Below are 12384 nucleotides of genomic sequence, written 5' to 3'. Positions count from 1 at the left end.
AATGTGAAGAAAAAAAAATATTATAAAGAATGAGTAAATGTTTCAAAACTTTTGACCGGTAGTGTGTGGGTACTTCCGAGAGTTGAGATTGAGAGAGCATCATCTTCTCTCATCTTCTATTAATTTGTCCATTAAAGTTGATTTTGTTGAATTCTGAGTCCAGCGTCATCACTGAATATCTGTAGAGTACAAGGACCATTTTCAAGCACTCGGTCACTTTTAAACCCCACGCTTACAAAATCTTTTCTCTCATGCACAGGCACACTGATTAGGCATCAGTTGGGTTGTGGAAGAGCTGTTGGCTGGTAGAGGTGAAGCAAATTTGTAGAGCAGGGGTGTCAGTCTCATTTTAAGTCGTGAGCCCTTTTGGACTTATAAATGTTGCAAGCAATAAAACGCAACTGTATTCTAAAAATAAGCTCAAAAACAGTATCCCGTGACTGCCCATATTTATTTGCCAATTTATACAAATAAAAAAAGCTCATACTTGCTTATAATAAGCAGGCTCTGCATCAGGCAGGCAATAAAATAAAAATAATACTGAAATAAAATAATAATAATTACAGCAGGACAAATTGGTTGCAAGGCCAAGCTACCTACTATTTCACTCATGAACAAGCTAGTAAATGTAGTTGGTTATGTAATGCAAACATTAAATTTAACGCCTTACATGTCATGTGCTGTAGTAAAAGTGTTTAGATGTCATGAGATATAAGTCATGAGTTAAAAGTAAAACCTGATTTATACTATGAAAGAAGACATACTTTTTTCTCCTGGAGGAACAAATGCACCCTAGGCGAACGAAGCCGGCGTTTTAATTATGCACAAAATCGTTTTAAAATTTGTTTGTTGAGTGTGATGTCACGGTGTTTAATGTGCTGTTTCAGTCATGGAAGTAATGCCAGTAATGCAGGTTTTTCTCTCCGTGGATCACCGCTTTTAGCATTGTATCGCTTCTTTGCGTTATTAAAATTGTCACGAAGCCCCTTCCACTTCTGTCTTTGTGGCATTGGTGCTGCGAAACATATAAAAAAGTATACTTCCGCACAATCTCTGAGAGACGGGCTTCAAAGTTAGCCATTTTAATGACAGTAACCTAGGTAACAACTCCTCAGCTGGTATGTGCAATTGTAAATAAAAAACATTTCTTCCAAACCACACCCATGATTAATTTTAACCAATCATCAACGCTCTTTGACCAGCTGAATTCTCCTAGGTCAAGAATTTCAGAGATGTGCATGAACAGGAGAAATATCACCAAACGAACACATTGGCTGAATAAAAACGTTACTGCATTTTCTATATCATTTGCAGGCGAACTAAGCGAAGCCTGTTCGCCCAGTAAATATACATTTGCCTTAAGTGTTTATGAACTGATAATCTGCTGTTTTACTTGTGATTTGTAACAGTCCTTACTTACAAAATATTATAAGTATGTTTTTTTTTTTCCTATTACCACTGAAGTACATGATTTTAGTGCATAGTAGATGTATGCAAATTGTGATGCTACCTGGAACTCATTAATTCATACACTTATTCACATAATTATAGACAACCATACACTGGCAACACTGGAACTATTCCAAACTCCAAACTATCCCTCTCTTCGCCATATATTCCCTAATCACTTATCTCTGCAAGGACACAACCTTACAACTTTTAAACCTAACCTTGTGGAATAGCTACATATGCCACCAATCATTTTCAGCTAAATATATATTGATCACAGGCATACACCAAGGTTAATTATATTAAGCCAATTAATGATTTCTACCTCAAGAGAGTCAGAGCCACTGGCCAGCTCTCTTGGCGCGGGTCAGCCTGCTTTGTTGTGGTTTTACAAGACCTCTTGTAACATGACTAGTGATGGGACATCATGGTTTTTTCCATCTTTTTTCTGTCACACAGACTGGGACTGTACCTGTGCTCCTGAAAGGGGTTCTTTACAGGTTCAGTGACTCTTTGATAGCACACTGATTCAGTCAAGCGAATAAAGCTTTTCCACCTCATGGTTTTCCTGGGCACTCCTGGTATCTCCAGCTGAGCCATTTGGCCTCAGGAGCTCTCTTCATCTCATTTAAGCAGAGGGGAAACATGTCTTCCACACATCAGTGCTTTTATATTCTCAATGAACACATGAGCTCCCAGATCTGATCAGATTTGTGTCATTAGTCTTTACTATTAATGCTTTGCTATGGATTTGAGATATTTAACACAAATGCCGTTCACAATTCACAGGTAAAAAGCATATTTTTGTTTACTAAAATTCTCAAAAAAAGCAATAAGCCACAAGATGCACACCAAATCGAGTACCTACTGTAAAACTATCAGTTTACCTACAGTTTTTTTATTTTTTATTTTTGATGCCAATACCAGTCACTAGAGAGCAGGGTGGATGATATACTGATACATAAGTACTACAGTTTAATGATTGCAAATAAGGTGAACTCAAAATGATTAACTTAAATGAACACTTATTTTACACAAATAACTCAATTCATAAAAATTAAAACAATACTGCAAAAAAAAAAAAAAAAAAAAAAAAAAAAATTTGCTTAATGAAACTGACACAAGATGTTAAATGGCCAAGTAAGCACAGTTATCGGTCGATGCAGATAAACTCAAAATTTTAGTCGATTAATCAGCCTGACTGATATTTCAGTCTATCACCTTTAACCGTGGTAAATAAACAACAACAAAAAAAACAACAACAAAAAAAAAACAGTTGTAACGCACATCTTTTATGAAACAGCAGCAACATCAATATGAAAAAATACAATATTCAATGTTCAATAAATAATTACATGTATTAAATTATATATGTATATTGTTCACTTGTACACTTTCAACTGTAGGCTGTTTGTTTATGGTTGCAAAGGAACAAAACAACTGGCTGAATCTGAATATAATGATAAATTCTGAACATATACGTGGTTGTAAATCCAATTATACCATTATAAATCTAAATAAATAATTGTAAATCTGAATATATAGTTCTAAAACCTAAACATATTGTACAAATTCTGAATATATAAATGCCATTCTGTATATATAATTGTAAATCTGAATATTTAATTGTAAGTCTGAATATGTAGTTATGAATCCTGAATATATTGTTATACGTCTGAATGAGGAACAAAGAAAAAAAAATCAAAGTAACAAAATAACTGGCTGCATACATATAATATGAGGGGCAAAACAGGAAATAATAATAATATCAATTCTGAATATATAGAATCCTGAATACATATTAAGTACATCTGGAAATATAGCTGTAAATCTGAATGAATACATCCTATATATATATATATATATATATATATATATATAGTTATAAATCAAGATATATAATTGTAAATCTGAATGCATAGTATTAAATCCTAAATATTTTGTTGTATGTCTAAATCTATAGCTGTTTATCTGAATTTAAGTTATAAATTCTGAATGTACATTTGTAAATCTGATTATATCATTATAAATCTGAATGTATAATTGTAAATCTGAACATTCCTGAATACATTGTTTTCATTCTGAATATATAGATGTAATTCTGAATATACTGTATAATTGTAAATCTAAATCTATAGTTGTATATCTGAATATAAGTATAAATTCTTAATACATATTTGTAAATCTGATTATATCATTATAAATCTGAATGTATAATTGTTAATCATATTAAAAACATATTATAATTCCTGAATATACTGTTATACAGTAATTCTCAATATTTAAATTTCATTCTAAATATCTTGTTATAAATCTGAATATATAATTGTAAATCTGAATATAAACCTAAATATATAGTTATAATTCTAAATGTGTGCATGATTCAAACCTTTGACTCTTGCATGAACACCATAGTGTGACATGTCCAGACTATGTGTGCAAACCACAAGGCCATCACTCTGACTAACTACTAACACTTTAAAATAAATCAGCACCTTCCAGCCTTAGTTTCTAAAGTCAGTCCATTGCTGTATGCACTGACAATATGTTGTGCTGATAAAAGGTTACAGCCATTTAGAAATGGTTGTGTTGACCTAATCGCATCAGTCTTCCCTAATGTATAGCCTTATTGTGGGCTGATGTGACCTTCGGTGCTTGTGAAATCCTGCTGTTTCTGCAGTGGAGGGACTGGCCAGAGCTGCCAACACTCGGTGACAGCATATGTACACATGACAGATGACAGTGCAGGAGGAAGTGACTCGGGAGAGAAGATGATCAGGAGGAAGATCACTGAGCAGATCTCACACACGCACACACACGCACACACACACACACACACAGTCGCCATCTTCCTCAAAGGCATCTTCCCATCTATTTGACACAGTAATTACAGCACATGCTGATTCCAGTGATGGATGAAGTCCCAGTCTGGGATGCACTCTTCCTTCATGTTCATCTTCCTCTCTTCTCTTTCACTCTCATTCCCTCTCACACACACTCATAATACAGCACACAAACACACAGACACACTGCAACTGTTTACCTCTGGTTTTAAATTTTCTCCATCAGAAGTCATGATTAAGGTGGTGATGATGTCATAACAAGGGCACTTGCCCCACGTTCCATTATGTAAAAATCTGTATGGCAGATGTTTATGCCGGTTGTTAGCAAGGCCATAACCATGTCTTGAACATTGGGGGGGGGGGGGGTTTGTTTCATATTTAAATGCGATAAAGGCCCAAAATTTGATAACTTTTGGTTTTAATAGATACAAAAAAAACAATTTTTTTCACACAGTACTAGACAAACACTGACTGCATTGCTAGCAATTTGCCTGTTTCAGTCATCTTTCCTTTTTTTTTTTTTAAGCTATCTCAAAAATAAATAAATAAATAAATAAAAATAAGGATATCATTTTAATTTCTTTTCATCACTGATGTATCTATAAAATGACATGACTGTTTCAGCTGGCTAGCAAAAATAAAATACACAAAATGATTTACAACCCTCAAGTTGTCCCTCATTGTTTTTTCCCCCAGTAGAATATTAACACAATCTTTTCTTCAACAATCCTAACACTGCTCTTTTCCATACAAAAACAGTTCATATTGACCACTGCTGTCAAGGTCCAAAGAGAGAGAGAGAGAGAGAGAGAGAGAGAGAGAGAGAGAGAGAGAGAGAGAGAATCAGAATCAGCTTTATTGCCAAGTATGCTTACACATACAAGGAACTTGTCTTGGTGACAGGAGCTTCCAGTGCACAACAAAACAAAACAGCAACAAGATATAGATAATAATAAAAAATAATAAATAAATAAAAATGTAATAGAAAATAATAAGAGAGAGAGAGAGAGAGAGAGAGAGAGAGAGAGAGAGAGAGAGAGAGAGAGAGAAATAATTATTAAAATATCATAAAAGTAGTCCATACAAAACAAAGCTGTTGTATGTCCCTAGAAAGCTTGGAATAAAGTGCACAAGGCATATGGACTACTGTTATGATGTCTTTATACTGACTTTTAATAGTGCTTTATATATTTGTCCTTTATGAATCTTGACAGCTCCTGCTCACTATAAACTGTTATTCTATGGGATAGAGCTGCTTAAAAAAATATATTTTTTATTTTCCATGAAAAAGTAACAGCATATGGGTTTTTAACAACATAAAGGTGAGTAAATGAGTGAGTAAACGTACATTTTCCATTTTTAGGTGAACTACTCCTTTAACCCGTGGATCATTTTTTTGAGCACAGACCTGACAAGGACATACTCAAAATAAAAAGAAGACTCTTAGGAGATTTTAGAATGAATTAAAGACATACATTTAGAATTAATTAAAGACATGAATAAATTATTTATAACATCTTAAATTGATTGTAAATTATTACCTAATACATACATTTAAAATATATAAAATTTTCCTTGCCACAATCTAAAATTTCAATTGAAGCCACAAATCACAGGTCTAATGTTCTAGTTCTTATCTTATGGTGATAACACTCTACTTTGTGTTTATAGATAATTTTCTTAGACAATGTCAAGTGAATTTTCTAAAAAGCTACTTCAAAAGCCTGCCAGACAACCACATTCATTCAATTCCTTTACAATATACACACATTTGCTCTTTGTCTTGAGCCTGATACGCTGAAAACTGCTCTGTTAATGTTTTTACATTCACAATTATGAATGACACAAATCACGTACTGTATATGACATACTTACAATTTGAAACGGCGAATTTTGCCAAATGGAGAATAGTTTGCACCTTTGAAATTACTGTCAGTCTGTAAAATATTTCAATCATACAATTTCAATTAATTGGGCAAATATTGCATGTTTAGTTAAACACTTACATCATACATGACACTACACTCTTAAAATGAACTATTACGAAAAGTACATAACCTTGGTTCCCTGAGGGGAATGAGACGCTGCGTATGATCGCTATGGGACACTGTCTGAGTGTCACGTGGTCTGAAGCCCATCAACAATCACACCAGTTTATTGACTGATGGAGCTTAAGTGACATCCCCTAGGGATTTATGTCACAGGCTCCATAAAGGCGCTCGCTATCGCGCCATTGAGAAAAAGGAATTATGAATTTACTCCTTCGTTCAGATTTTAAAATCTAACAAATGTATATGGAGAGGACCACCCTGCCCCCGCACAAATATCCTCTACGGACGCACCTCTAGCCAAAGCCCATGAGGATGCCATGCTCCTCACAGTATAAGCTCGAATACCCGAAGGCGAAGGTAAACTGCGCGCATTGTAAGCACTTGAAATTGCATCAATAAACCAATGAGACAGTCTTTGCTTGGACACCGAAACACCTCTGTTGTGGCCACCAAAGCACACAAACAACTGTTCTGAATCATGTCACTGGCTAGTATGGTCAACATAAACTTGCAGCGACCGAACAGGGCAAAGCATATGTAACCTTTCATGCTCCTTCGACTCAAATGGAGGAGGAGAGAAAGCCTGAAAATAAATGGTTTGCAAGCAAAATGACGTCTTAACACAACCTTTGAATACCCTGGGTTAAAATCCATACACAAAGGATTGATTAACAAGGCATGCAAATCACAAACTCTCTTAAACGATGCCAATGCCACTAGCAATGCCATCTTGAGATCCAAAAACATATCAGTGACTGTTGTCAAGGGCTCGAACGGAGCACCCAAGAGCACATCTAAAACAACAGATATATCCCATGAAGGAACATGGATGGGACGAAAGGGTCTAAGCCTGCATACTCCATGCATAAAGCGAGAGACAAGAGAATGTTTACTGACAGAGACTCCATTGATAAGCGCATATTCAGCCACTATAGCGGAAACATAGGCTTTAAGTGTTGCCGGGGCAACCCCAACCTCGAAACGCTCCTGCAAAAATTCCAGCACTGTACCGACAGGGCAGTGAACTGTATTTTCCTTTCGCGCTGTACACCAAGAAGCAAAAATATGCCACTTAAATGTATATAGCCTCCTCGTGATGGAGCTCTAGCATTTAGAATGGTATCAACCACAGTGTGGGATAACCCACCATTCAAAAGAGTGCCCCGTTGAGGGGCAACACCCATAACTTCCACAAGTCCTGCCGGGGGTGCCAAATGCTGCTCCGCGCCTGAGAAAACATGTTCGCTCTGACTGGAATCTCCCAAGGCGTCTTTTCCAGGAAAGAGACCAGAGTCGAAAACCATACCTGAGATGGCCAATACGGCGGCACTAACAGAAGCCGAACCTGATCCTCCTGAACCTGATCCTCCCAAACCCTCTGCAGAACTGCGTGCAGCAGACTGATCTGTGGAAATGCATAAAGACATGCTCTCAGCCACTGATGCGCCAGCGCATTGATGCCCAGTGGTGCCGGGGGCAAGAGAGAAAACCAGAGGGGACAGTGCGATGTCTCGCTCGAAGTGAACAGGTCCACTTCTGCTCTGCCGAACCTCCTCCAGATTTGTTCCATAATCTGAAGATGTAATGTCCATTCTCTGGGCATCAGACCTGATCTGGACTGGATATTCGCCTCAAGTTCAACTGGCCTGGAACATGCGACGGCCCACAGAAGAATGCAACATGCAAGCCTAAGCATGGCACGAGAGTGCACCCCTCCCTGGCAATTGATGTAGGACACCACTGTCCCATTATCCAAACGGATGAGGACATGACAGTCCTGAATCTCTGGAAAGAAAAACCTTAACACCAGCAGCACCGTGAGCATCTCCAGCCAGTTTATGTGCCAATATTGCCACTGGCCTGTCCAGACTCCATAGGTGGGACGACCTTCGTGTACAGTGTCCCAACCCATGGAGGAGGCGTCTGTCGTTATCACACTGCGGCGACACACCTGTCCAAATGGAACACCCGATATCAGAAGGCAGGTCCGTTTCTATGGCAGCAGAGTTTGGTAGTACCCACACATCACTCTGAAGGAACGAAGCGCATGTGTCAGTGGTTGAAGTCCCTTTGTGGAGTTCATCCAGCACTGAAAAGGTCTCGCATGCAACATGCCCAGGGGTATAACAGCAGATGCTGCGATCATGAGCCCCAAAAGCCTGTAAGTGTTCTCGCAGGGAGAACATGTCCCACTCTGAACATAGTTGATACTGGTGTAATGACAGAATGCAAGTTGGAGACAGGCATGCCTGCATCGCCTGCAAATCCAGCTCCACACCTAGAAACAGAGTCTGTTGCCCTGGCAACAAGACACTCTTGTCTAGGTTTACACACAGCCCTAGATTGCTCAAATGGCTGAGAATGACATCTCGATGTTGGGCAGCCAAAGTCTCTGAGTGAGCTAACACAAACCAATCATTGAGATAATTCAAAACGCAGATGCCTTGATGCCTCAAGGGCATCAAAGCTGGATCTATGCATTTTGTGAAAGTGTGTGGTGCCAGTGCAAGTCTGAACGAAGGATGCAAAATAAGTATGCTTTGCCCCCAAAAGCGAATCTGAGAAGATGCCTGTTTTGTTTCGGCACAATCTGAATATGGAAATAAGCGTCCTTCAAATCTATTGTCACAAACCAGTCCCCCGGCTGTACTTGTGACATTATAGGTTTCTGTTTGCCCTAGTATTCTGAACAGGGAAGAGTGTGTGAACATTAATGTTTGCTCCCCAGAGCAAGCTGCAGGGAGAAACTGAACCATATTCTGGTTGTTGGGCATTTGAGGCATGTACAATGGCGAAATCATCCCGATACTGACCGAAGAGCAGACAGGGGAGAAACTGATGTTTACACGGTCCAATTTCATTCACTGAATGGGGGCTCACCCTTCGTTACACAGCAAGCCCATCAGTCTCACGTGTAGACCTATTTTTATTGTACATTGAGTTATATAACGTGTGCCCCGAGACCCTTGGTCATGGAGACAGAGGCAAAACTCAAGCTGAACATATTCAATGCTCGTTCGGCAGTGCAAATTACTGGGGAAACTGAGCTAAACTGGTGGACTAAAAAATGGGTTAGACACTAAACCGGTCCCAGCATATAATGGGGGAACAATGTGTAGTACTTGCTTTTGCACACCAGATAGAAAATGTAGTTGAGAAACATGAATTGATTATTTTTTTTTACATTATCCATGCGATACATGTGGTTGTCTATCACCCTCGCAAACAAAAGCATCGCCTTGACCAACTCATTCCACAGCATGAGGAAAGCAAGGAAATCAAGGGAAAGTCCAAACGGAGCCGGTGAACTCAAAGGCATTCCTTAACGCGGTCCAGGCATGATCCCCTCCGCTGCGTGCAGCACTTTGAACGGGGAGGGGAGAGAGAGAGAGGCAGAGGCCACTCCTCCATTGCCTTATTCATGTGCATTCTCCCAGAATGACACAGAAAAAGACAATAGGGACAAAAGGGCCCATTTTGTTTCCTTACCTTCCAATGACGAATTCTCTCATACAGCATTTTTTAATGGGGACGGCTCACAACGCACATGGTCTTTCACATGTGTTGTTTGTTAGAAAATGGCTGCCGAGCTAGGCCTCAGAGCATGTTCGACGAGACTCATGCTTTCGCTCAGGGGGTGGGAAACAAAAATGAGGAGGATTCCGGTGTCCGTTCCCACTCCTATCTTCTCAGACACAAAGCCGAAATCCCAAATGGCTCCAACACATGGAGCTCCAAATCTGGAGGCCATAGAATTGGAACAATTGGGGATAATGCCTCATGGTGAGAAATTGCGAGCCTCAACAAAGTGCCGTTGTCCTCATCGGTCTCTTGTAATGTTTGGAAAAAAACACATTGAAATTGCTCTGAAATTTACACTATGTCAAAGACGTCCTTACATGTTTGGCACTCAAAAGGGAGAAAAATAATCCTTGCTTCGACGTAAGTCACTAGAAACAAATACAGGCTTAGACAATTTGTGCACTGAAGAACAGAAAATCTCGATGATGCGAAAACGAGCACCTTTATAGAGCCCTTGACTTAGCTCAATAAATTGGCATGATTGTATAAGGGCTTCAGACCACGTGACACTTGGACGGTGTCCTATAGCGATCATACGCAGCTCGATTTCCGAAAGGGAACATGAGTCCCGCAACTCCCGCCTTCATCGATTTGTTTGGCTATCTCAAATGACATTGACGAATGGTGTTAGACTACTGAGCTTGCTAAAAATGTTACTTTTTATGTTATGTTATGTTATTCCTGCAATAACTTAATGACAGTTAGACAGCGGTGCATAATGGACTGCAGCAGATCAATAATTGGAGGAGGACAATTTGGCCATACCTGATTATTGGGGGGAACGGCCCTGGTAGTTAGTACATCATTAGTACATCACTGTAGGTCTAAGAATAAGACAACATGATTTAGTATGTCTGGTAATGTATATACAATACACCTGCATACACAGTCTTTTTTTTTTGTGGGGTTTCCCCTTTTTCACCCAGTTTGGAATGCCCAATTCCCAATGCGCTTTTAAGTCCTCGTGGTCGCGTAGTGAATCGCCTCAATCCAGGTGGCGGAGGATGAATCCCAGCTGCCTCTGCGTCTGAGAGTGTCAATCCGCGCATCTTATCACGTGGCTTGTTGAGCGTGTTGCCACAGAGACATAGCGGGTGTGGAGGCTTCACCCCATCCACCGCGGCATCCATGCCCAACTCACCACGCGCCCCATCAAGAATGAACCACATTATTGCGACCACGAGGAGGTTACCCCATGTGACTCTACCCTCCCTAGCAACCGGGCCAATTTGGTTGCTTAGGAGACCTGGCTGGAGTCACTTAGCACTTCGCTTCGAACTAGCGAACCCCAGGGGTGGTAGCCAGCGTCTTTCACCACTGAGCTACACAGGCCCCCTGCATACACAGTCTTAAAAATAAAGGCTCTTTAGACTTTAAAAAGTCTCTTCAATAATGCCAAACCATATCTATGTAAAGTTATATCTAATCCCGTGATTCCAGCGTTTCATTGTTTTAAGTCATTCATTCATTGTAATATTGGATAAAACTTTACACAGATAATTAGTAAGCCATTTTATCACACTAAAAGCAAGTTAACATGTATAATATTTCCATATTGTGACTATACTTTTCAAACAGTGCATATTTCAATGGTTATGGACTGGCCCCATTCACATCCATTATAAGTGTCTTACTGTGACCGCAATTTCTTTCTTTCTTTCTTGGAAATCAGCATTATAACTCAAATGCTGTTAGTTGAGTTTAACTTGTATTGTACCCGGAATATTCCTTTAAGAGTATACAAAACACTGCATTAATGGTCGAGATGTTCTTCGTTGAATCCAATAGCGACATAGGACAGCACGTTTGTTTAAATGAAACAACTAATATATTTTCTGTGATATATTAGTCATATGCCCCAATATTAGGTCAAGTTGTCACAGAAGGTCAATGTGTGATGTCTTTTTTTGTTTTTTTTCTTCTGGGAAGTAATTGTTAAAATATTTAATAGCCAAGACTTCAAGGAATGCAGAAATGAACTTAACCTTTAAAAATAAACGTACCCTGAGAAATATTCACTTGAATAAAAAGTGGGACAACTAGCCCTGGCCTTCCCTATACAATTACAATACTGACAGTATTTACTGATACTAGCGGAAAGCACCAAAGCAGCATACAGTTGCTATGGTTACCTCCTCATTGTTCTGTATGCAAGTTTGTCTATTAGGAGCCTGGTGAAAATACACGCTTTGGTAAAAAATTATAATCTAACTTTGGGGTTATGAAAACAATGTTTGAATGAAAAAAGTGCTGTTGAAATGTTTAATCAAAACTTGTTTTAAATATATACCTTTTGTTTTGACCTCCTCGGGGGTCAGACCCCCCTGCACCCTAGTTACAGTTGGAAATCTTTTCCTTCAAACAAATGTAGACAGTTGAAAGGGGGGCCAAGACACACTCACACACACACACACACACACACACACACACATACACACACACACACGCATAACAGTTCT

Source organism: Myxocyprinus asiaticus, chromosome 27, assembly GCF_019703515.2.
Source record: "Myxocyprinus asiaticus isolate MX2 ecotype Aquarium Trade chromosome 27, UBuf_Myxa_2, whole genome shotgun sequence".
Classification (NCBI taxonomy): domain Eukaryota; kingdom Metazoa; phylum Chordata; class Actinopteri; order Cypriniformes; family Catostomidae; genus Myxocyprinus; species Myxocyprinus asiaticus.
Note: the sequence above shows the minus strand (reverse complement) of the source record.